At 41.5% G+C, this 27,596-nt stretch overlaps 1 protein-coding gene and 1 long non-coding RNA gene across 2 annotated transcripts in view; one reads left to right on the forward strand and one right to left on the reverse strand.

The window, feature by feature from the left end:
- The window catches only part of cdh19 (cadherin 19, type 2), a 111,969-nt gene extending 84,723 nt beyond the window's left edge, over nt 1–27,246 (reverse strand). Inside the window, exon 1 of the mRNA XM_086192031.1 lies at nt 26,752–27,246. The gene's annotated coding sequence lies outside the window, so the exon portion shown is untranslated. The remainder of the gene's footprint in view (nt 1–26,751) is intronic.
- On the forward strand, nt 1,233–27,342 carry LOC147241437 (uncharacterized). The gene is made up of 4 exons (XR_015111031.1): nt 1,233–1,812; nt 23,525–23,628; nt 24,387–24,459; nt 25,575–27,342. It is a non-coding gene; the product is annotated as an uncharacterized LOC147241437 (long non-coding RNA).
- Nucleotides 27,343–27,596: the final 254 nt, after the last annotated feature.

Genomic DNA, 27,596 nt, shown 5'->3' on the forward strand with positions numbered 1-27,596 from the left:
GCGCGCTGAGCAATGTATCACACCCCAACTTCCAACATGGAGGATTACATTATGGTGATGAGAAGCTGCCGGTCTTGTGTAAACCTCACCACCCTTTATATGACGAGCTCATTTCAAAGGCAATCAGGATGAGTAGACATCAAAACATGAATCATTCACTCGTTGCAGCTGAGGAAAAATAAAATCTTGCATCAGAAATTCAACTCACACACCAATGGACAAAAAAAAAAAACACTTGTAAGGAAACTGGACATGTTGTGAAGCTGAACACGTGGACGGACACTGCTGCAGTAACAACACTGATTTTCTAAAAGGGAGTCTGGACATAAAACAACAATAGATGAAAATACCTCCTTTTTTTAAATCTAAATCGTCAAGTGCAGTAAACCATCCTGTGTGTGTCCAATCCATAAAATCATGTATTCAAGCCAAGTGCCAGCTAGTAATGCAGGAAGCCATTTGTGTATTTCTGATCTACATAAAGCAAAACATTGCACAAAATAACGCAAATCATTTAATCAAGTCGCCGTCCCGTTGAGATGGGAAAGGCCTTTAGAGGTGCATTTAAACTGTCTGTCTGGCCGCGGAGCATCGGCGGGAGGAAAATAAATTGCCGATGTCGTACATAACTGCTTTATGCTGTGCAGTGGTCGCGGACCGGGACGACGTGAACTCCTTATTTTATCACTCGCGGAGGCAGCAACACAGCTGTAGCACACGGTCGCAGAATTGTGCACTAATTAATGAGATGATAGGCAAGCTTCACAAGTAAAGCTGACGTCTCCCGGGCCCGATTACAAGGTTTGATAAGCTTTTTGGCAGATGCACAGAAATGTGTCCCCTTGCCTTTGTGTAGATAAACGCTGCAGTTTGTAGACTTTAGTTGAAGTTGGGTTTTTTTCTTTTTGTGAAACTACACCGGAGTGAAAGACATATTACACGTTTACAGGCATAAGTGCCTCGTTTTAAAAACAGTTAGCACATAATGTAATAATTAGTGACAAAAATCCCACCCAGCTGTCTGTGCGATTGTAACTGAGCTACCACAAGCTGAGACTCTCTGTAAAGTAGTTATTAAAGTGCCTCATAACAACTGACAGCTTCAACTCAACCATTCAGCAATCTTCCGCCTGAACAGAGCAGAAAACACGTGTGAACAAAGATTATAATAGCATAACCAGCTGTTCCCAGAACAAACCCTCAGTGGAATGTGCACAGGTGTGTCAGAGGGCAGAGAGCGTCAGCATTCTTGCTGTCAGTGTCAACACAAGTGTGTTCTTAGGCGCGTCAAAGTCTGCGTTGAGAGGTTTTACTTTTCCTATTTAACAACGGCCATCTACACACTTTAATCCTAAACTGACGTAACATAAACTACCAGCTGGCTAAAGGCCAAAGATACAGGAATTTTTGCAAGAGTACATCTGCGTATTCGTGCTGTGCTCCTCTGAATGCAGGGCCGACTTGAGACTGGAGCAGAAGCTGGGCTTTTCACACCGAAACACCAGCACGGACAAGAACACAGCTGGAGGAAGGATTTCCAGGAGGTGGAGAGGAAGTGGATTTTCTAACTTTGCTGTAATTCAGTTTAAATCACTTCAGGGTCCCGAGATGTCTGTCACCAGGCAAGTGTGGTTAAAGGAACATTTGGGGGGAAGTTTCCTCAACATTTCGGTCCACTCCACTGGGACAAAAGGATGAAGTCTAATGGATTCAAAGTCCCCCAACACCTTGATGGAATCAAATCAAATTTGGCACAAATTTTCCTCGAGGTTGAACTGGTCGTATCTACTAAAGGGACTTTCCTGGTCAAAGGTCAGGCTCACATTTACTTGTTATCCTTCCCATTCCAGCTAACAGCTCAGGAACGCCTCAAGAGATTAACTTCACATTTGCCATGAAAGTCCACAAGGACTCAAGGATGAAAGGGTTAAAAGGTCAAGTGCAGACTTTGTGCAAGCATATAACCAGGATACGGTATTTCTATGCTCTTTTCTGCTCTGTCGAAATGTGTTGTTAGCTCTGGAGAATTCTCTCAAATGCTGTTTGTTCCACACACTAAAAAAAATCAACCCGGTTAGGATAATCAATGGCTGGTCTACTATGGTGAGATCAAGCTCAGTCGCAACATCCAGTCACGTCCACATGGTTGAAGTGCAGGATTACCAAGCATGACCTAAAGAGGGTTAATCAAAATTTCAGCGTAAGCGCTGTGGCCTCTGAGCGAGTTCCTATGGTACAGTCGATTCAACCTCAGGCAGTTCCTCCACTCACACTCACACTCTCACACACACACACACACACGCACACACTCTCTCTCTCTCTCTCTCTCTCTCTCTAGACATGGATCACTCCAGCAGCCACAGCCTGAATCACTTGAGTGACGCTCAGTAAAAGATCTCCTTCGATCTCTTGAACATGGGCTGAAACCTTTTCACAAGTTCCAAAACAAAAACCCGGAAATCATTCCTGTGCTGGAAGAATTCTTCACACTTTAGATAAATCTAAACTGGAGTGAGAAGGGAGGATGCTTTGTTTGTCAGTGAAATATGCACGTACTTATCTTTTAATACCGTGCAGGCTGAAACGTGTCAGGCTCACAAGTTTGGAGCTCCGTGTTCAGAACTGTTGCAACACCTGAAGTACTAAACCAGTTTTTCACCCAAATCTAGTCTGAAAAGTTGTGTTGTTGCCTTGTAACTTCGAGTGAGTTCAATTTTATTTATAGCACCTTTTTAAGCTTACATTACAAACTGCAAAGGTCGCAGAAAAGAAGAAAAAAAAACATACAAAGAAAATATGCCAGACCACGATGCAACATCAAGTTCAGGCTGGCAAATGAATGAGTTCTTGCGATTGCTAGGTTTTCTATCTTGAAGATACTTGACTGCAGCAAAATATCAAGGTACTTCCAAATACTCCATATGCCACATGTTTTTTTTTTTCCCCTTTGTGTTACAGTATTTCTCAGAGGAGAAATTTGAAAGCTTTTCAAGAATGATTTAAAAAGGAGGCTCGGTTTTTCATCAGCAACAAAGACCTCATGAAAATGAATAGCAAGCATCTAGGATGAGCGAGCGCAGCCTCGTCCGAATCAATTATCTGAAGCGTCTCAACCAACCAAAAATGATCTACAGCCATACGTGGGATCCATTCTGAGTTATTAGGGTAGAATATATTAATGACTCATTATTGTGTCCCTTGTTCATTCATCACTTGTTCCCTAGTAACATTACACAATGATTTGTGTAGTTAATTGTAAACTGGAACTATAAGCCCCCTTTGTCGTGGTGGGTCTAGTTGGGGGAAGGCATCTGGGTCAAGGATACACATCTTTGTGCGATCATTTCCGCACCAACCCAGCAACTTGTGCTGTATATTCGTAAGCTGAAAAAGAAATAATGTGTTGACAAACGAATGCGTCTACTTGAATCTTGGAGTACAAGGAAATGTGCAACATAAAGACGAGTGGCACTCGTATTTTGTCTCATGAAGACATGTTTATTTGGCAGGAAAACTGATGCATAGCAGAAAAATAAAGAAAGAATGTTTCTTTATGGCCATTTAAATCTTCGGATGACTGTCAGCAATGATCCCAAAGCACTTGACGCGCAGAGATTTATAACAAACTCATTCCATTATGATTCATTCTATAGCGCTACATTTCATTGACTTGTGATTAAAATGGAAATAAAGCAGCTAAATGAAAAGATCCAGTTGTGTATTTATTGCTACTGAAAGCTGCCTAATCTCTTTAAATTATAAATGTCAAATTACAGTCCCTGAAAATGCATCTGGAGTGTTAGTTTAACTTGACATGAAAAGTTAAATGAAATTAGTTTCTGGGGGCTGACACCAGTATGTTGAGGTGCTAAAGCTGTCAGTGTCTCACATTTTTTACCAACAAAACTTTTATCGCAGCAAATTGTGGGGAGATTAGCGCTGATCTGACACCCCTGAAAAAGTGTCGACATGAGAACTCAGATGAACACTGGCACCACAAAGGCCTCTGTTGGACAGCAATTTACAACTATTTAACAAAAACAGCAATATTTTACCGCGCGAGACAAGACGACTTGCATTTTTGAGAGTACGTTGCTGCTAGCTAGTCAGTGGCTAACTAGCTAGCTGGCTCGACTGTGACCACTGTGGTCTCTGGAATTGAAAATGCCGTTCATGTTCTCCATGAAGTTTATTTTCGGCCAAAATCTCGTAACCGTCCCAAGTCGTCTCGCCGCGAGCGAGCAGATTGGGAAACAAAGGTATCAGCCCCTGTAGAGGCCTCAACCACCAGTCATCGGCGGCCATTTTGGATTTGGTTTTGGGGTTCCTGCCATTGTTTTAGAGGAATCTGGCTAGAAACATGATTTCCCTGTCTGATGGGAAATGGGAAATATTTGTTTATTACATGTTTTATGACATCAGTCCAAGGTAAGAAGCTACAACAACAACAACAAAAAGGCAAATTGGTCACAAAACAGTGTTGGGTTGGGAGTATGGTGTGCATTGCATCATGGGGTGAGTAGTTCCTTATACACACAGTCTTGGACCTTTGCTCTATTCTCCAGTTTTCTGTTTTGTTTTGTTTTGTTTTTTGCCAAACTAAATATTTCATAGTCATATTTCTTCTGCTCACTGTCTGTCCTGGTTCCTGTTGTAAAACTGCTGAAATATCAATGAAGGAACTGGGGGGGGAGGCACTTCCGCTTCAAAGGCGGGTGGTCACCGATGAGCTCCATGACACCCTGGATCCTAAAAATGCGTTCCTACTCTGCCTTTGGCCACGTAGATAGAAATAATTAACGCTGTTTTGATGAGCAAAGTATTTTACAATTAATATTACAAAAACCCCAAGATGCTGATGATTAAATGAAGTTTCCACTCTGCTACCGTAGTTCTTTGCCCCTGCCGCTCATATATAATTAAGTGAGGGCTCAAAAATCATTATTTTTTCCAATTTCAGATAACAGAAAACAATAAGTAGATTTAGTTTTCGCAAAAGCAATTCCACCCGCTAGCTTCAACTTGATATATTTCTTTTGCTTTATCTTCCCAATTAACTGTCTCTGTACGGCAGAGTGTGCAGTAAGTGTGAAATGATTTGGAGCTTAGAAAGTTTACCGGGCAGCAAAACAAACCCAGAACCCAGAACATTGCATTGCCAGATTTCACTCACTAGTTTGGCTTTTACTTTCCTTAGGAAAATATAGTATTTAGCTTAATTGTACAGTGAAAACAGATGCTTGATATTGACAGAAGTGCAGATGGGCTAGTGACGCATTAGGTTTTTGTTTTTTTGATAAATTTGTATAATAGAAGCTTTTCAAACCGTATTCCTCAGCCAAACATGCCCTTCTAACATTAAAAGCAATCAACAATCTCTCAGCTACCTAGGAAACCTGCTTTGGGGAATGAATCAGCATTTGAAAACCAGTCAAAAGGATTTATTCTGGCACAGGCTCAGAAAACATTTAGGACTCATTCAAACTGTCAAAGCTGACTGATACCCAAAAAATTTCATAATGCATTCTGGTTAATTAGTAGAACTCAAGGCAGACGTGTTTGTAGAGCGATACAGACAGATGAATAACTGCCATTTGGCTGCGCATTAAGGATTACACTTCTGTTGTGATGCTCCAAAAAAAAAAAAAAAAAAAATCACTCGAAGGAAAACTGCAGATTTTTTTTGGTGTAATTTTGACTGGCAGCTGAAAATTAAATACACACGAGACATCCTGTGGGCGTGAAGATGCAATATTAGCAACCCTGGTCCAAACAGTCTCTTTAAAGTGGCGGCATCCCCTGTAGCACGGGAACACTCTCCAGTTGCACTATCAACAGTTTTAAATATTTAATCACATCTGTCACAGGATCTCACTTCTGACATTGACGTCAACCTTTACAAGATGAGCTGCCAAGTGTTTACTCAGGCGAGGCGGAGAAGCAAAGCAGACTCCTCCTGGGTTTGATTAGACTAACAGTTAAATAGGAGTTTTGACAGATCCATACTAATGCCCGTGCCAGTGCGCCGTTGGTGAAATACTATCTTGTTTTGGTCAAACCACGTTGAAATAAAAGATGTATCTCTTGTTGAAGTTGGACTAGAGATGGAGGTGTGAGTTTCATCCACACGCTCCTAGTGGATATTTCTTTATCAGGCAATAGGGGAAGTTAATTTTTTTTCCATCTTTCTTGTTTCTATCCTAGCTTTTCTCGAAAGAGATGCCCTCGTACTTCCGGGCTCCTCCCTTTATGACTGAATTATCTACGCGATTTTTCTAGCATTTTTTTTTTTTTAGACACAGAATTGCATCAGTGAAAGACCTTCCCGTCTTTAAGCTCATGGAATCAAATGGGAACTTTAGGCAATCCTCTAACGTCTGCATCATCGATGTCACCTTGTTACTTTATTTTGTTAATTTAGGCAAGACCCGTGCAAACATTTTATAAAGGCAACAGGTTCTCACAGGAATCGTATCCCTTTACTAGCAGTGATGCGTCATGGGGCGAGTGATTAATGAACTCTACCTTTGTAAAGCTGCAGTGTATTCTTACTTTTAAGTGCGTGTGCGCAGAGGAATATTATTTTAGCTCATTTTTCAGTTAAATAAAAACAGCATTGCATTGCTTAGCTTGCTCCTGGATTCTTGCCATTGTCTGAAAGGAACCCAGGGAGAAGGAGCTTAGAAGGAGCGTAGTTGCCTCGTCCAGCCAGAAGAGGGCAGTCATCCAGCCACTGGCACTGGTGTGCAGTTTTACTACCTTATTGATTGTCTCATATTCATTGATTTGTTTACCTGCAACAGACAGGCTCTCTATCAAACTGTTATTAGAGGCTTCATGAAACAAGTTTGCTTTTGGAAGTCTGAGCTAATGCCGCTTTTGCTATCGACGCAATCAATCACTCTGCAGAGGAACGGCAAGCTTGGAAAACAAACATTTGCTAAATTTTGCAACAGTGAGAAATCCATTACTTTTCTACCGAGCTTCACCTGTTCTGACCAAATGTTTCTCATCATCCCTGATTGGGATAATTAGGTGCTCAGCCGGTGTAGTGAGCTCCATCCTGAGTCACCGCCGTGTGTTTTAACCACACGGTTACTGTGTGTGAAGGGTAAAAGGTGTCCTTACGGCTCCTCTCATTCATCAGGACCTGCAGCAGCACGTACAGAGAAAAAAACATGACAAATGGGTCTGCAAGTGCTGCCCGCCTCTTGCCATCCTCAGCAAAGAAGCGGGCGTGGCTGGGAGGGTCGTAAACCCAGGAGGTCAGAAGGAGGAGGTCGGAGGTGTCACAGAAAAGGAAAAGCACACCGCGTGGCGTCTGATCTACTTCCTGTCTCACAGCCAGCACCATCACAGGCTGAGACTCCAGACCGGCATTTATCACTCAAGTGAAACACATCTTGCATCATATTGTTTGGATGGCTGTTGAATTTTTATGCTTTTCTGTCAATGTTTGTGAAGGAAGTCAGAATAAATTTAACCTCAGCTGAGAAGTGACGGTACACACAAACACACACACACACCACATTTTAATGCGTTTACTTTTTTTTGAGTTCCTGGATATGAGCTTGATTATTAAAAATGTATTATTACCATCACTATCAGCATTTTTATTATTATTATAATTATTAAATTTCCATGTTTGCTAATGATGGCTATACCTGAAATTTAGCTTAAAGCATCACAATAGTAAAAAGAACAACAAGACACTTCAGTCTCCCCTCTAACAAGTACAAATGTATATATTTGTAAAGATTTATAACCAGATCAAGAGTTTTGCAAGAAAGGAATTTTTTAAAATTTTGGTATATGAAAAATAATACATTAGTGTGAACTCAGTGTGCTGAGCAGACAGGATGTGACATCAAGTAGATGCACAAAACCACCGTTCCACCTTTGAGATGTGATGGTGAAAATGTTATTGATGTGAAAATGTACTGCAGTGACAACAGCCCTTGTCCCTGCTGTCAGTGTAGTAGTAGTAGTAGTAGTAGTAGTAGTAGTAGTAGTTGTATGAGCACTAGTAGTAATGATCATCTTTCCTGCCCTGGAAACACCTTTATGGTTCATTTCGGGTAGTAGTCAGGGTGATATGGATATTTTTCCAGTCACATTATTGCAGTTGCGCTATATAAAAGGGGGCGTGTTTTATTTGAAGCGCTACTTGTGCAGTAAACTAAGAAATATCAAGTACCTGACACCTCAAGTACCTTAGTCGACTTCAAGATAACAGGACGACTTTTGAAAGCTTTTTGTCTCTGATGTTTTCATCAATGTCTTACTTTCATTAACTTTTTCCTTTTGAAGGACATGAAAACCAATCAAGGAGGTTTTTTCTGTTTTTTTTCCCCCCTCCAGATAGAATCACGGTGCATGCGGACACATGCAATATTAATCCAATCAGTGGAGCTGGAGAGGTAATGGAAACTTGGCCCCCCAGGGAGACTCTGGCCTGGAAGCTGAACCAAGTTTATCTCCTCCGTACTCCATAAATAAAATCTCACCCTTCTTAGAAAGTTGTTGTTCTCCCTTTTCTTCTCCTCTTTGTTGATAATCTGTTATATAATTGATCGGTGAGGCTGACGCATCGTGAATATTCTTGCTGTGTAATTCTTACGATACGGCTGACATCAAATGTATTAATCATTTTGATGCAGTAAAATAATCTTCAAATTCAGGAAATAACTCACACTTCATCCGTCTGTAGCTTCACGGCAAGAGGCACTCGCACTTTTACGTCCCAGATGTTTATCAGGAGGACGCGTGACAAGCCAAAATAGAGGCGGTGTCTTTGCAGGGTAAAAGACAATGCTCTTATTTTATGACATGATTCATTATACAGGGACACATTTCACTGACACCATTAAAACGCCAATTAAACACCTCTGAAAATTAAGAGGGGCAGTTTTGTGCTTGGAACTGCCTTATTACATGAGAGTCTGTGCAAATGCATTTAGAGTGTTCGTTTAGCTTGACACAAAATTAAGGTGAAATTAGTTCCTGGGAGCGGATACCGGGATGCTGGTGTTTAAAGTGCTGCATCAGATTTTAGACAAACCACTTCGTTTAAGGGTTGTTGTTGTTTTTTTTGTTGGTTTTTTTTGAGGGGGCGGGGAGCAGAGGTGGATTAGGAATGAGATTATAAAAGGGAGAGTTTTGGAGAGAGGTGAAATTGAGCCAGTCAGGGCACGCGTTAAAAAGAGAGATGAGGAGGAGGAGGAGGGCGCGTTGGGAGAGGGATGATGAAGACGAAGCTGCCAGGCGAGAGATGAAGGTCAGAGAGGAAGTGGGTGGATGTGGTGAAGGAGGACGTGCAGAGACAGAGGATGCTGTGGGTTGATCTGCTGCGGTGACCCTTCACCGGGGCAGCCGGAAGGAAAAGGAAACTAGTCTGTTGAAATCTTCTTATGCGGAAAAAGCATCAACATAAGAACACAAAATACCGAACCTGCATTTGTTCTTTTTCCAAGTATTATAAATCTGCACATGCTGACACATAAACTGGCGTAGCTCTTCTCTCCGTGGAGTCTAACTGATTCACAAGGAAAACAGATTTTTATTGTCTTTGTCATTGGAATCGTCTCAAAGCTTCTTTTTTTTTGTCACAGATGTTTTTGCAATGGCTGTGTTTTCATCCACATCTTGCTTTTATTTGCTTAAATTCTTCTTTCAAAGGAAGCGAAAGAGCATCTAAGGCAATCGAGAGAGAGAGAGAGAGCGAGAGAGAGACCCCGGCCATGCAATATTAATCCAAAGTGGGGAGGTGGTTCGGGTTCCTAGCCAGCTCCTCCCCGAGAGGACGTTCCCATTACCCCTTCAAGTTTATCTCCTCATTCCTCCGTAAATAAGGTCACCGGACTCAAGCAAAAGTCAAGACCTTTCTTCTCGTCTTTGATGATAATCTGCCGCACAGCGGATCAATAAGTCTGATGCATCATCAATACGTCATGTCAGCCGTATCAGAATCAGTAAATGCAGCAACATCTTCACATACAGGAAAATGTAGAACTCACAATTCTTGCACCGGCACCTTGATGGCCAGAGACCGGTCTCAAGAACCCCGGTGAAAGGTCTCAGTCTCGCGGTTGCTGTTGGTCGGGACTCTGACTCCGTTCAGGCAGTCTCATGACAAGTTACTGCTTTATATCAGGTTTGGACCTGACAGGAAGACTTGTGACGGACACAAGCCCTTTTTGGACACAGAATGCGGCAAATTTGTGGCCCAGTAGAGGCGGGTATTTGCAGTCTTGTGAGCCGTAATATTCCTCTTAACAAAAGGGCCGCCACAGGTGGGCGTAAACATGTGACGGGACGTGCAGCACCAATTTGCACATTAACAGTGACGTCGGGAGAATATAGTATAGTATATTAAGCCCCGTGACAGTCCGGCAAACCTCATAGTATCCAAGTCCAACCTTACTCTGCCGCCGCTGCTGTTGTGGTCACAGACTTGGTGGTACTTTTTTTTTTTTTAAGTTTTTCAACTAGCTGGTGACCTGTTTCTTCATCCGGCGATAGCTCCTCCACGACCTTTTCATACAAGCCATCCTTCACAGTCCCGTGAGGTGGTTATGTGATGGTTAGCAGCTATCTGATCTCAGCGGCTCCCCAGGTGCTCATCTTGCTGACATGACAATGCGTCTGAAGAATATTTAGCCCCATGACAGTCTGTAAGTTTCAAAACAGCAGTTCGCCGCTCTGGCTGCCAGCAGCGGCGGTGTCTTCATTCCCGGAGGTGTTTGATGCGGCAGAGCCAGCAAGCTTTAGGTTTGCGACATCATCAACGCCTCCAACCAACTCCCACCAAGCGGCACATGGACGGCTTGGATTCACATAGCAGTGGAGGCAGTAATAAGTGCACCCTCGCAGGAGGAATAGTGCTGGGCCAAAATTGACCCTCACTTTGCCGCACTCTACCTAAAACCTTGGACTGAGCTGCAAAAAAGATGGCGACTTAGCTGGTCAGTGTGAGAGTGCCTACAGTTTCAAGGTAAAACTGTGGAAGATAAAACCGAAGAATGTAGAGATTCATACAAGATTTTATTCTATACACAATCATTATTAGTATGAATTCTAAACCTGACACCAGAATGTGTGTGTGTCATGTAGCAGTTGCTGAAAGTGTCTATCTTTATTTCTGTTCACTTCTTTTTGGAAGTTTCCCCCCAGAGTTCAAAAAGAATCGCTGATCCTAAAATGCAAGTTTTTAGCCTGACATGAAACATTAAGACCAAATTAGATTCTGAACAATGGGATCAGTATGTTTGTGAGGGTTGTTGTTTTTTAAATGTATTTTCCTGTTATTTTAAGTGTAGAAGGTCAAATCGGCAGAACAAACTCGGAATGCATTAACAGCATTAGCAGATTAAAACAGATTGGGTTTTAGTGGCATTGTAATTGTTCCAGAAATGAATACTGTTGCTTTAGGAAACATCAGTCAACCAGGTATATTAAATTCTAACCGCTCACACATGGAGAAGCAGTCTGCACTGCTTCTGGTACTGTCACAGGCGGAGAACGTACGACTTTAAGTAAGATCGAATACACAAGAACCCACTCAAATACAGAAATGCTTAAAAATGTCATGATACATTCTGGATAGTTTAGAAAATTCAATGCAGGGTCATGCAGATGATTGAGATGATTAATTGCTAAAACAATAAAGGTTTTATTAAGATAATCAAATATACACAAGTGTCAAGATGTGGCAGGAGAAAATTAACAGCCCCTGTCCACACAGCCTCTTTATAAAAAGGAACTGTATCCCGATAACACAGCAACACTATCCAGTTACATTAGCAACCGTTTTAAATATTTAATCGAGTCTGTCACAGGATCTCGCTTTTGAAATGGACATAAACCCCTTCACAACAGGGCTGCCAGGTGTTTCCATTACACAGCCTGTCATGGTTCTGCACCAACAAATCTTTAAGTACCTCACAGATCAAATACTCAGTCAAAAAAAAAGAAGAAGTTGATTACCTCCGGCCAGGAGGTTGATTCACCGCTTGTTTGTTTTTTCTGTTGCCAGGTTAAAACTATCAGGCTAGTTTTCACGACAAAGCGAGTTTGAAACATGGCGTTTTTCTTTTTTACGAGCTCTGAATCAGGTGGAAGTCCGAGCGTTTCTTACATGGACGTTGGAGTACAGGACCCATAATTGGCAGAATATTCACATTTAAAGAGAGAAAAGGTTTGCGTTTTCACACGAGGGAACTTTTAACCAAAAAAGACTCCCATTTGACTCGCATGATCCTCACAGCAATAACCTCAAACTGCCCCATAGACTCCAACGTTGAGTGAGACCAACATTGTGAGTGTATTTCATATATTTTTAATACCATATACAAATAATTTATATCACTGCACTCAACCGAGTCCCCCGTCTCTCACAGTGTAACAATTGAGGCGGTAGCATTTGTGGTCTTTGAGTAATACGTCTGCATTCAAGGGGGGTTTCTCATTGCGTAGAAACTAAGCAGTTAGCATCACTGCGCAACTTTGAACTGCAGTTGGACTCGGGTACAATAATCATACAATGGTTTATGAATGTTTTTTCATGAAAATAAATGTCTCCCGACCATGGTGGAGGGGGTCTCTCTGCCCACTTTGTGATGCATGTAATTTAGTTTTGGGGAGACATTTTTACCCCTGTAACTGCTGCCAGTCACTGTTCACTTTCACGGTGTATCCATTTCAACGAATCCTATATAAATTATTCATTTTTGGATATATGTAAAATAAATAAATAAATAAATTTTAAGTATTGCCTCATGTATAAAGTTTGAACCACATGTCGTATACATGTATTACTTGCCAGTTGACAGATGAGTGCAATGTGAAAGTACAGATTAAAGGGCACCAACCAATAAATGCGGGGATCATCATATAGCCATTACCACTTTGAGCAATCAGAATATACCCACCCAACTTTGAGTTAAAGTAAAAGAAGAACAGCTACAAGTAAGTCGATTACAACATGAAACTTAGGTTCTCAAGTCAAGTCTGCGTTTCAAATATACCTCATTACCTGTGGTGGCCCATTAGGACAACACTGATATGAGCCTATGTGAGGTGTACCTGAGTTTATTTAAAGTAAAAAGGCCAGGTAGAATGACTAGAGCTCTGTTTAATTGCTTGGAGACACTTGTGAGCTCCCACTAGGGTTCCTGCTCTGTTCACCTGGACGACAGCCTCAGTTCCAAACCTCACACGGAGCATGAATCACTCTGGGGCCGATCCCTTTGGCAGGAGCACCTTAAATAGCACACTTTACTCCCATGTGCCCCTGTCCCTGATGCTGCTTTACTTTGGGAAGGAAAGCAGGCTGCAACACAATCTGCAATCCACCAATTCGAGTGAGAAAAATAGCAACCGTACGCCACGCAAATGCATGGCACCATTAAAATGCAAGGCTCCCAGGGATTACCCTATTTGCACTGCATCCTGGCTCCTCTTTAAAGCACACCAACATGAACACTCATCTTTGAAATGTTTGGCCTTCTTTTCTTTTCTTTTTTTTTACTTGCCATTATTTCCTGAGCTTATCATCTTTTATTTAGTGGGTCAAATTTTCATTTCAATAATCCTATTGTTTTGCTTCCAAAAATTAATCTACATTGCAAATGAAGAATCTTGCATCCTCATTTATTTATTTCTGTGTTTGACAGTCCTGCCAATGCTGCTCTCTTTATTATATTGTGCTGGCACTTAATTCCTGGTCATCTTTTAATTACAACTCAAGCAGTTCGGTATCGCAGCCTTATTAAAAACATCAGAAGACCTGGGGTCAACAGTAATTACAGATTCTCTGCCAGGAATGTGGTGAGTAAATTATTTTATTTGAGGAACATAATTACATCTGCAAAATGCATCACTGTGAGTGATTTAACAGCAGCCATCAGTTGTTGAGGGGAGGGTTAATGGGTCGTTTTAGCAAGCCCTACTGGACATTATATTGACTTGGAGTGAGTTAGGATCCTCCTCCTCCTCCTCCTCCCAGCTGCATTGCAAGTGCTTGCTGAATAAGCAATGGACCTTGGGTCCTACGTGAAAATACAGGCGAGCTTAAAGAAACCATTGATATTTTCTATCAAGAGCTTGTGGCTTTTATTTACGGTTTTAATTCCAAAATGTCATGGGGGGGGGATTGTAAAATGTGCTTTTTGATCGTAATCTAATTTCGCCACGTCTTACTGTACGCTGATGGTGGAGGCTGCCCTCAGACTCAGAGTTTGTGTTTGTTCTTTTCACATTTAGGGTGATGCGGCAAAGGCCAGTGGAACAGTATGCAGATGAAGAATAAATGCAAGCAAGCAAGGAATTTTAACAATAATTAAGGGACGACTAACTAGTGCAGCAGGAGTGCACTCACGGGGGACATGCAGACCAGGCGAGAAAACACAGCCGAAAGACGAGACTAAATATACAATAGGGCGGGAAGTGAGTGATAAACAGGTGACGTTATCAAATGCAGGTGCTACACATTTGGGCAGGAAGTAACCTGGTGTGGAAGTAAATGGACACAAGAGGAAATCATTTCATAATAAACATTAAATGCATCAAAAACCCCAAAAGTGACATTCAGAAAGTCAAAATCACTTGAGCCAGGAACTAAAACATCTACATGTTTTTCCTGCAATGGCAAGATTTTGGCACCGTTAGAATGATTAGTCAAAAAAGTACCTCTTGATTTTCTTTGAGCACCACATTTCTTCATTGGCACATCAACCATGCTGCTTTTGGCTTGTGTCAAAATATGGTGATGTTGGAAAAGGTTAAAAACCCAAGTCAAATTATTTTTTTGAGGCAGGCTGCCTGATTGTGCTATCACAACGGCTAACGTTATTAGCCCGGTGTGAGCAGGAATCAACTTGAAGCCTTTCGCCCAACATACATGCAGACAGCACCGTGTTGGAATCAAAGTTAAGACCAGTACGAACTTATATTCATTTGCATAGATTCATGAACGTAATGTTGCCTTTCATTGACTTGTTGTGCTTTCCTTTGGAGTCAGTGGATGCTAAATTGAGTTAACCCATGGGATAGTTCCAGCCCAGGGGCCATAGTTAGCCTATGTGGTGGGAAATGGTGGTTCGTGGATTCTTAACTGTGGTGTCTGGGGGGTTATCCACCTTTTATTAGATGGCCATTCTTAACTTAATCACTTGATTGACTTATCCTGAGGTTATTGATATTTCATTCAAGAACAGTGATCAATCCGATCACTGGTTCCAGCTCTTAACAAGGTACGATTCTCATCAGTTCTTCAAGTAACTGATTTTACTTAGTTTTTCAATTGAGTGCCATGCTTGTGTGACTTCTTCACAAAAAAAGTCAAAACCAACAATGGTATCCAGGTCCGTGCTAGTCTACACGGGGACAATCAAATTACTCAGGCATTTTATTGTTACTGCTTCAATTTACAACAATGTAGCAACCGTGCCAAAAAAACCCTTTCCTGGGGTCTTTACGTTCAGGAGCAATTTCAGAACAGACAAACAAATCTCTCATGTTATATACAGGAGAGAGCTCGAATCAGTCGGATGTTAATGCTTAAACAGGAAACACAGTGTGATATTAGCGAAGCAAGTCGCAGGAGAGGAGATTCTCACTCGTGTTCAATATGCAGACAAGTTTATTACAAAGCTGATTAAAAAAGGCAATGCTATTAACATTTGACCTATGTTATTAAGGAATAATCATCTATATTTACGCGTGCCAATTCACGAGCTGTGCCACTTAATGTAGAAAATGTTCAATGACAAACCTCCAGGTTTTCTAAGCCTGTCTGATCAGACCTCATATGGAATCAAAGTGTAGCATTACATCGAATCCTCCCTTGCAACAACAATCTGAGAGCTATTTGGTTTCCAGACCTAATTAAACCTCCTGTAACCATGTTCTCACAAATGAAAAAAGCGTGTTCATACACAGTGTGAGTTATTCCTTTGTTCGCTGGGAACATAGAGGATTATGTTCTTCCTTAATGGAGCATAAAAGGATCCCTACCCAAAATAATATCTGCAGGAGAGCATCACACTTGACAATTACTTGTTTTCTGGTTGCAAACAAGGAACAAAAGGCCAAAACTGAATATCATTATGGTCCAGATGGGATGGTAACACCGAGCTCGCTGTTTCTTTTTATTGGGAATCTTTTTTGCTTCTGAATAGATGACAGCCTTGGTAACTCTCTACCCGCAAGACAGAAAATAAACATTCCAAAATGGTAGCACTTTATTCAACTAGAGGGAAGTTATTTCATTGTTTTAGCCATTGTTCTGTAAGTGTAAGTGTACCAGTCCAGTTGCTTTTATATTTGTACTGTCAACCAGTAAAGCCTGCCTGAAACACACTTCATTTTTATTGCTGACCTGTTTTTACAACGATAATAATAACCTGTACTTGGAACCTGACTATGTGGGCTAAATCAATCTTCAAAATTATTTAAATATACTTTATTCAATAAAGAAAGTTTCTACTGTCATGAATAGACATGTGGAATTTAACAAACCTATCAGTTTGAAAATCAGCAGAGTGACCGCGGTTGAATCAGGCAGGTCTGTAGCAGGTTTGTCCAAAGTGGGGCCCATGGGCTGAATTTAGCCCCCCATAATGTTTGACTTTGCCCACCAGATGTACAAGGACAAAAAGTCATCGTAAAAGTACATGCTGTTGGCAGTTCTCTTTATTATGGTATAAAAATTACTTAAATATGTAAGATGACTCATTTTCAATTGTTTTTTATATCATTAGGTGATCAGACACATGAACAGCACCTCCATTTGGCATGAGTGAAGTAAGGAAACTTGAAGATGCAGACTTCGGTCCAAGGTTTGGGCACCCCTGGTCTTTATTATTTGGAGACGTGGCAGTCCTGTACCAACATGGCAGCCGCAATGACTTGCAAGATTCAGCCGCACAGTAACATAGTGGAAAATGTGCTTTTTGCTTAGAAGAATATTACTGTGTAGATCGATGAGGGGATGTCTGACAGAGCCTTTGTTTTGAGTTGAAGCTACGGTTTGTGGTGGCTCAGCAGTGACTGGTGGTGCACCAAACCACTATGAGGAGGAAGTGCAATCTTTTGTTAAACTGGAGTGTCCTTGTGTAACATTGACAGCAATAATTTCAGCAGTACGCGGATAAGCAAGAACTGCATGAAATGAAATGAACCTAACTAACTCACTCACTCAGTCACTCACTCAAAAAAACCTGAGGTGTGTGACGGCAGTGACACTTATTTAGTCCAACTGCTTACAAAGCCACGGATTCATTAAACACAGGTGTTAGCGATGACGCCGACGGCCTTTCTGACAATCTCACACGAGACGGTTAACATGATTGGGCAACTCTGGACAGCTGTCACAATAATGACGGAGAAAGTGAAATTCTGAAATAGCACATACTGACTGCTTGTCACTCTGTAATAATGGCCTGTGGCCACAGTAGATCGAGGGAAAGATGATTTACAGGACTTTTACAAACAGCGAAGTGTAAAAGTCGAAGCATCCTTCCTATTCTATATGATAAGATTAATCAAGATGACGAGCATGTTTTTGTTTAACCTACAACTTAGCATGGTTTCCACCAGAGCTGCTGTGCGGCTATGGAGTTGCTTTCATGATTTTATAAAAGGCTAGAGGTGATGTCAGCGAATATCAATGCATGAAATGTGTTTTCAAAAGGCTTTTGGACTTTTGGAGCAGTTTCTTTTGGGGGGGGGGGGGGTATGAATTCATCCAATCAAGAGTCACTATTGATCAGAGCTGTCATGAAAGTTGCTTGGATTGTGTTTGATGTCTTACCTCCAAGACTCCCCGAAGTCTCCCTGCCAGTACTAAAAAGCTGACTTTTGCTTTGGACCTGTAACAGCATTGCTTCTGTTGGGATCACCAGGCACATAAACTTATCAGATAGACGACACCAAAAGGAGAGCAGGGGGACAGATTTTTTTTAAAAATCAAGCACAGGACTGGTGGACGTAAGAGGTGCATGTGGCAGTTCTGAGGCCAGAAAAAGTTACTGCAGAACTTATAAGTTCTGGGTTGAAGGTTTTATCCGTAAACATTGATAATGTTTGGTATTTTGGACTCCATTTTGTGAGATTACCCCCAGTTATGCCCAATACCCAACTGCTATGTCAATTAAACAGCAACGCATTCGTTTTTTTGCTAAGAGCTTGAGATGACTTCCTCATAAGATCATGTGAGAAATCATCTTGCCAGCTTGTAAATTTACGTCCAAACCAAAGCTGATGTTGACCAATCAGCATCTGTTAAGGAGATGCGGTCATGGTTTAGGTGCAAATACAGTGGGATGAGTGGTTCAAAACAAAGACGGTGGCTCCTAAAGAGATTAGCGGATTTTATAGTGTCAGATACATCAAAACTAGAGAGCATTTCTTCTTTGAAAGAAGGGTGAAGAACACCACTGAAGGATTTTTCTTTCTTCTACTGATTGCATGTCGCTTTAGCAATCGTTGACATTAACCCTTGATAGATGGAGTCACATGCAAAGCAATTTTTTTCGAGCATCGGGCCTTTTAGGAACAATTATTGGTGGTTCTTCGAAACAAACTTTTTGTCACGTCAGGTTGGGCCATTAAATGAGTTGAGTTGAAATCAACTTTGGACATAAAAACAGAAAAATATCAGTGTTTGTTGTCAGTGGATGTCCTGATGGTCAAATTTGGTGACTGGAGTCCTGTACGAGGAAGAAAGTTCAACACGTCCAGGGTTTATGCTCTTGGTTGACAAACATCCACAGTCCCAGTTGGGATAACTCGAGGATATTAACTCATTAAATCAACCCAGGGGTCCCTTGAAAGTGGTTGACCGACATGTCATTTACCATTGACCGCGAAATTTGGTTTAGTCCAACAACATCGTCCTGATGCGAAAGGTGTAGTTGGTGGTACCTGCATGTGTACTGGCTTGTAATCTTAACACTTACCCTTCTCAGAGCCAGCATTCATTACTGTGGTGATATACGGAGAGAAAAGAGAAACACCTTTTGTCATATCCTGTTATTATGATTACATACAAACCGCAAAGATATTGTCTGTTATTATACCTTTGTATTTGCGGAAAGATAAAGTGACTCTGCAAACCTGAAGGAAATTCAATTCAATTTTTTTTCTCAATTGAGGGACACCGCACAACAGCAGATACAAACAACTAATATGAAAGCATTCCGCTTCTCTATTATTTAATATAATGCAACATCATGTTTATCTCTTTAAAATCTGCTGAAGTCCAACTACTTTCAGTTAAATGTTATGATATTTATCATGAAACATGCTCCTTGTCCATCACTTGCAAAATATTGGAGGATTCTGCTAATGAGAACTTTCTTGAATCGGCAAATGACCTCTTTTATTTTTTCCTCCACATCAAATATTACCCCGGCCTCCTTGCCAATAACTGATGAAAGTCTATCGTAAATTGGCATGGTAACCAAAGAAAACACAGCTAACCGGGTTGATATTGACATTATGTCTGCCAAAGGCTGGCACTGCAATCAGGCAGGGCTGAAAAACCCTGATCATAAATGACATCAAATCAAGGAATTTAATTAGCAGTCCTTCAAGTTGCTACGTCGGCAATGAGTGAAGATGTACATTATCACGACCACTGAAAAACTGTTCAAATGGAACACTGAATTGAATTGTTTACCATGGGATATCTAAAATTCTGATTTATTACCTTGGTTTGTTAGTTTTCCAATTACTTGGATCCATTTGGAAACAGGAGTAGTTTTCTATTAGCAGCATTGCCAGGGTTTGGATGAAAATGCAAAATGTTTTCAACTTGTCTTTATCAAATTAAGTTGTCCTTGACAGAAAATGCTTCAAATGTCAAGAAGAGAATACAAATGGACGGCCTTTATCTAGCCGCCTGATGCTCAAAGGTTAGTAAATTAAATTCTGTGAGTTTTCAGTCGAAGGGCACCCTTTAATGTGACCACACTCTCAGCAAAGCAAACACCATTATGAGCAGCAAACCAACACGGTGGCCAGCAATCTTTAAGGCGAATCTGATTGATTTTCTGATGGAGAAAGGACCAGTTTTTCAACACAGCCATGGCAGCGAATGATGGGATGCAGAGGGGTAGGTTCAGACTACCTAAAGTACTTTGTTTTTATATATATATATATATATATATATAGATATATAGATATATAGATATATAGATAGATATAGATAGATATATATATATACATATACACACACACACACACACACACACACACACACGTAGGCTATTTAAAATATTCTCACTTCAAGAATGGAAAGAGTCTTAAAACCAAGTGAAGGAGTTCAATAATTGGGCTATGGAGCCGGCTATGGACCAGAGGATCAGAGCTGCAGGAGCAGTTTTTGGTTCTTTCTACCATCCTGTAAGAGAGCTAATCCAGAAGGCAAAGCCCCTGGTCTCCTGGTCAGTCTCCACTCCTACTCTCTCTTGTAGTCATGAATTATGGGTCATGACCGAAAGAACAAGATCTTACATACAAGCAGCCAAAATGGGTTCCCTCAGGAGGGTGGCTGGTGTCTCCCTTAGGGATAAGATGAGAGGTTCAGTCCTCCAAGAGGGACTCCGAGTCAAGCTGCTGCTCCTCTGAATCAAAAGCAGTTACTTAGGGTAGTCCAGCTTTCTAGTCAGGATGCCCCTTGGGCGCCCCCCTAGAAAAGTGTTCCAGGTACGTCCCTGGGAGAAGGATTCGCGGCAGATCAGGGACCAGATTTAGGGACTTCACACTAGCATGGGAATGCCTCAGGATCCCCCTGTCAGATCTTGTCAATGTTACTCGGGAAATGGAATGGTGTGTTCCCGGCTGGAGCTGCTAGTTCCACCACCTGACTTTGGATAAGTGGTTGAGGATGGGTAAATTCTCATTTCCAACTTGTCAAATGACAACTTTGTCAATAGTGTGCATTTCAAATTACAGTCCCTTTTTCAACCAAAGTTCCCCAGGAACTCCTTCTGCATGAACTATGGTCTAAATTTAGTACGGGGGTCTTTAATTTACACCCGTAATGTCCCACCTTGGGAATTTTTTAGGTTTCAGGGACGATGACTAGGTCTGAGAAACTCTCTGACCAATGAGCCGATGATGAGAGACAGGCTTTGCTAACTGTTTATGCTGAAGATGACATCTCGCTGCAATTAGAAACAGCAATGAAAAACTCTGGCAGAAGTCCCAGAACCTTTTGGTCAGAAAGAGGCTTATAGTGCTGAAGGCTCCCCTCAAGCATCAATTGTGGACATACATGTTTTCTTCAAAAGATGAATTTGCAGCTACACCCATGTCAATTCAAGGAAACGGTTCTTCCAAAATGAAAGGTTGAGGTCTGGTTTGGCCCCCAAAAACATTTGGTTGGGTTATAAAAACATTGTAGCCAGGGTTTACCTCCAAAAAATTGATGTCTTGGTTATAATAATTATTCAAAATTATTTCAGAAATCTAAAACCTGTGCCGGGAATCCAGTCATTGGAACATCATGTTTTGCATGTCCAAACTACAAAGTAGTGAGAGTTTGTCTGAGGACAGCTTGATTGGCACCGTCCCGTTCACTGCTTTGAATCCAACAGTCTCAAACAATATTTTGTTTTCACCGGTGAGCCAATAACCAAGAAATCTACTGATGTGTGATGGTCTGTTACACATAGTGGAAATGAAGGACATACAAAAATGGGAAGAAGAGATGGCTTAAGCATGGCTCCATTTTTATCTCAGTCAAAATCCACAACGAACACTATTTAGTCCAGTCGTCTCGGTCTCCTTGTCCTGGATTAACCTGTACCATGAATTAATAGAGCAGCAATGAACCCAGGACACCCGCACATCCTCCCAGAACTCTGCTGATGTAGATGACTTCAGGTCAACGGCCCAGGTTTCTTTAATATCCCTCAAGAAAAGAAGGAGCAAAGGGGAGAAGGCCCTTTTCCTTGTTTGACCTTAAGATGTTGGAAAAAAATTGGAATTGGAAAAGATGAAGTGTTCAGTGAGGTAAATGATGAAAGTTTGAAAAACTTGTGATGTGCCTTTCTCTCCAGATTGCAAACACTTGTGTATTTCCTATTTATTTAACCTCGGTGCATATTTTATACTGCATATTCCCCTCTTTTGTTGGTCAAACCCTATTTTGTTAGTTCCTGCTTAATTTAGGAGCCAAAGCAGGGCAGGCTGAGAACTCAAGGTAGTAACCACCTACATGGATGCTGCCATTTGCAAGTATGGCAGAACCAGCAAAGATGAGTCCGTGATCCTTCAGCAGAGCGACTTTGTAGCATTCAGGGGACAATCATGGGAAAACCTTTGATTTTGATCTTTTTCTTCCTCTGACTGGATCTCCGTGTGCTTGAACTACTCATCAGTGCTGGCCAAGTATGGCTGGTGTGCAGGTCATGTGAGGATGAGCCCCCAGTATGTCCAGCTCCTCCTACAGTAGGTCAGGATACTTAAATCCCATTAGCACCCAGTACTGTTAGCTTTTTGTTATTGCTCCTTTAATGTGTCTTTTTGTGTGTGCATTCCTTTATGTTGCCAGAACCCTGTTTTCGAAATCTGTCTCATCAAAAAATCATGAAAAATTAATTTCCTGTGTCCTTGCGCTCCCTATTCTTTGTAGCGTGATCGCCTGCGTCTGGAACTGAGCCGTAGACCTGCTGCTGCTGTTTCTCACCCGCTCACCGCCTTGCCCACCTGTGCTCCTACACCTGTATCTTGGTCCAGCATGTTGTGTCGTGTATTTTGGTTGCCTCTCTTCTTCCTCTTCATCATCCTTAGGTTTTTTTTTTTTCTCCAAAGCTTTGCCAGCTCTTCACCCTCCGCTCCTGTGAATCAGTCTCATTAACCGTCCCCCTACCTGTGTCTCTACCTACCAATTATCTCTTTCACCTGCGGTCACCCCTGTGACTACATGTTGATTTATCAGTTCAGTCACCTTTGTTGCGCCTCTCATCCTTTCGTGTGTCCTCAAACATGTCTGGTACTAGCCAGACTTTAGTTTATTCATAAACTCAAGCTCCCGCTTTCTTCATCCTCTCTGTTCTCGCACCTTATACTGATTTTACATTTTGTACTTAATAGCAGGAGGCGCAGCGGCCATCTAAACATCTTATTGATGTATTACGTCAACAACAGCTTGTTTTGGGGTTTTTTTGCGATGTAAAACTTGGAAAATACAACTCATTAAGGGTTGATAGAAAGAATAAATTGGCATTGGAATTTTTTTTTTTGTGGAAGTCAAGATATGTCATGACCAGTACTAAAAGATTAGGAGCAATACACAATTCCATACTTCTGTCCTGAATGTGATTGATTATCCACTCGCTTCTATATTGTTGCCTTAATAACTCCTTCAGTTTCTGCATGTTCATCTATGTTAATGAGTAAATTGCTAAGGGGAGGTGGTTTTTTTTTTTGGAGTATTTATAGTTTTAGTATTTTTTTTACATTTCTACCTAACATTTCTATTTTACTATTTATCTTTATTCTTTATTTTCTGTAGTTGAAGGAGAGCGCATGCAACGCAGCGATATCCCCCTGGGGTTCAGTAAAGTATTTCGGATTCTGAACAACGAGCTGAATCTCTATCAAAAGCATGAAACCAAGGTGAGCTGCAGAACCTTCACTAGTTCCTGTAAAAATATAGCTGCTGTAAAAATATAATGAAAAGACCTCAATCTCTACCTTTTCAAATATTTATCTTTTCCACAGATTTTATACCAAGAAGCCCCAAAGCTCATTCGGTTAGGGCAAATTGAAATGCTTTTACCGCTTGTTTTTGTCTTTTACTCTCATGACATGTTTTCATTGTTGCTGTGTGGGGAAATGAAACAGATGAAGTCATGAACATAAAAAGACTGCATTGGAGTGAACATATGAAATCAAACACTGGCGGGTGTTTCAACAGTACTGGACATGTGGTTAATGAACTGCATTATGGGCTTATTGAAGCTGTTAAATGCCCCGAGGAGCAGAGAGGTTTTCTCCTCATGAAGAGACACAATCAACTATTTGGATTCTCTTGGCCCAAAGGCTTTCAGTGACAAATGATCTCAAGTGTGTTTTTCTGCAGATAGCTCGAATGACTCCTTAACAACATGCTGATGGAGCAGGGCAATTTGTTTACCAAGTTGGATTACTCTGGTGAATTGTCTGGACCAGCCGATGTGATGTTTTTATCCCTTTTGAAAATGTTTAAAAAAAGGACCAGCCAGTGGGATAAAAAAAAGTTATAGTTTTAAACCGTGAAACTTCCTTGCTAGACTTTGTGACTCAGCAGCAGCGTTTTCGTGACTAGTTCACACGCTGAAGGCTTCTCTGTACGTGTTAAGCATGTTTTCTTATGCTGACTCCGTCCTAAGTAGAGCAATGCTGAGCAACGTAGCTGCTGCTGCACCTGCTTCTCTGAATAGAAGACCTGCTGACCCAAATCTGAAGGTAAGAGCCACAGTATGGACGGCTACCTTGTAAACCCCTAGTCAGTAACTCAAAAATGTCCCTTTATGGAATTTCTGTCGAATCTGGAAATCCGAGTGACACCTGCGGAGGGAACTGGTGTATCATCTCATGATACACCAGTTCCCTCCGCAGTCAGCTATAGCATTACAACCACTGTCCAATGTTATGGAGGTGCCCCTTTGACGCCAAAGCAGCTTTGACCAATTGAGGCCTTGACTCTGGTTTCTGGCCGTGAGCAGCACATTCTTGGAAGTCCTGTGAATTGTGAGGTGGGGCATCCATGGATCTACTCCACCATATCCCACAGACGCTCCATCAGATTGAGATCTTGGGAATTTTGTCAGAGTCATCATCTTGAACTTGTTGTGTTCCTCATACAATTCCATCCATCCATTTTCTTCCACTTATCCTGTTAAGGGTTAGCCTAGTCCCCATTTCAATGTCTTTGGACTGTGGGAGGAAGCCGAAGTACCCAGAGAGAACCCACGCAGGCACGGGGAGAACATGCAGACTCCACACAGAAAGATCCTGTGCCTGAGCCAGGACTCAAACCGCGACAGTGCTAACCACTGCACCACCATGCCGCCCCTCAGACATTTCCTGAAGCGTTTTTGGAGGTGTTGCAGGGCACGTTACCCTACTGAAAAGGGCCACTGACATTAGGAAAAACCGTTTCCATGAAGGGCTGCAGCGGTTCTGCAATGCTAGGAAGGTGAACGCATTGAACTGACATCCACAGGTTGCATCAGCACCGTGGCATAGTCGAGAAGTAGGCGGAGCAAACCCTGCTCCACCCAAAATGGCCTCCATGGACAAAGATCTGCTTCTGATGTAGATATAAAGGGCTTATTCTGAATATCAAAATACACAACACAATTTTTTTTTTTAAATTTTATGAAAATTCCATTTCTGACAATAAACAATCCTAAATTCCACACGCTGGACCTTTAATGTTTGCCCTGCACTCAGCTCTTCTCAGACAGGTGCTGGCTTGATTTGTTGTGGACACCATGTTGTGCCGTTGTCATTAGCTGATAGGTCCAGCACCCTGTAAGTAATTTTTTTGTTATTCTGTTTATCTGTTTTTTCTCCAGAGAGAGCTGAAAACTGCTGAGGCCTCCAACCTTTAACATGACTGTAAACATCCTGCGACTGCAGCTCCAGCTCTGGGACTCATTATGCTGCACTCGCTGCCACACAGATATTTGAAGAAGCAGCGCTTAGCGTCTCTTTGCACATAGCAGTTCCACCTCTTCACTGCGCCACTTTAGGTTTTGAGATTTTTAGACACTTTGGCTCATTTGCAGTGACAACAAACCAGCACAGAAATGTAGTGTTTCTGCCCGTTGGACTTTTTTCACCTGCTGCAGGTTTCTACCTCAGGCTCTGTAACACCTGAAATATGCAAAATAAGAGCTGGCAAACCAAATTAGTTTTGTGACAAACTATTTCTGCTACCAGTGTCTTTCTGGATATTCCAAAATTATGTCTTTGTCTCCAGATAGGATGCAACTACAACTTGCCCAACTGAACGTCATTCAGCAAGACCTCTCGAGTTTGTTCCTGTCATGAGTACCGAAATGTTCCCTGTACTGCCATCTACTGATGAAAATATGCATTGCGTCACTTAGCTTATTCACTCCGATGGGAATCCATCTAATTTGCATTTCTTCTGTTATGACATTTTTAAATTTTGCTAAAAATTTTCTTGAAAAACAGAAGCTAGTATATCCCTAGTCAGTGGTCTGGTTTCCCTTGATAACTTATTCAGTATTCCCACTAAGAGTCAGTGGTTGATAGAAACAAAGGACAAATCAAAGGGTGGATAAATGCAGATAATCCCATTAACTGAATCCTTTTTGTAGAAAATGAGGAAAGTGAAAGGACACGGAATACACCGGTGGAGAAACAGGATGACAATGCCTTCATTCGTAGGCGGTACTTAATTTGTCCCGGAAGGTATACAGAAAACATGCTGAAAACAACATACAAATGCCCACTTGCCATGCTGTGGGACTTACAAGCCTCAATTTCAAATAATATAAAAGTTATGACGATAATTTAGTTATTTTAGGCTACTCTGAGCAGCACAGGCAAATGCCCACATCACCACAGGTGGGACTTACAGTCTACAGTCAGCAATTCATTTCTCAACAGGTTTAACTTGTAAAACAAACAAAAAAGAACTCACAATAAATCACACAAATATTCCATTATTATTACGGTATTTAAAGACTGGCACGGCGGCCAATTAATAGACAGTGTGCTCACCATTTAGTTGTCCAAAACACCCCACATCACGTTAGACCCGGCTTGGCTAGCTGTGGCGGCGCTAGCCTCCTGCCCGGCTCGGCTAGCTGTAGGTGAACCAGGCTAGCTGTGGCGGCGCTAGCCTCCTGCCCCGGCTCGACTAGCTGTAGGTGAACCTGGCTAGCTGTGGCGGCGCTAGCCTCCTGCCCTGGCTTGGCTCGCTGTAGGTGAACCTGGCTAGCTGTGGCGGCGCTAGCCTCCTGCCCTGGCTTGGCTAACTGTAAGTGAACCTGGCTAGGTGAAGGTGAACCTGGCCAGCTGTGGCGGCGCTAGCCTCCTGCTGCCGCCGATGTTGATCGTTAACATGACCGCTGCAGCTGCCCTCGTCGCCGCTTGTGGCGTTTTTTTGACATGTTGGCGCTGGAATAGTAACTGTTTTTATCTCTCTTCTTGCTCTTCAGATGCGGCGAATTTCATGTCTTATTTTGTTGTTAGTTTTTTCGGTATCAGGGGCGTGGTTTGTTGGCATCAGCGCATCAACAGATCTCCTACTCTTTCAAATGACGTTAAATCTTAATAAACGACATGAAATTCATAGGATTTGTTCTGTAAATTAATATATGCACATTATTATTTTAAACTTTTATATGTTTATATATTTGTGTGTGTATGTATGTATATATATATATATCAATATATATATATATATATCAATATATATATATATATATATATATATATATATATATATCAATATATATATATATATATCAATATATATCAATATATATATATATATATATATATATATATATATATATATATATATATATATATATATATATATAAATACAAGATGTACCCAA

The sequence above is a fragment of the Aulostomus chinensis genome, chromosome 21 (genome assembly GCF_037954235.1).
Source record: "Aulostomus chinensis isolate RoL2024-O1b breed Wild chromosome 21, RoL_Achi_v1.0, whole genome shotgun sequence".
In the NCBI taxonomy this organism is placed as follows: Eukaryota; Metazoa; Chordata; class Actinopteri; order Syngnathiformes; family Aulostomidae; genus Aulostomus; species Aulostomus chinensis.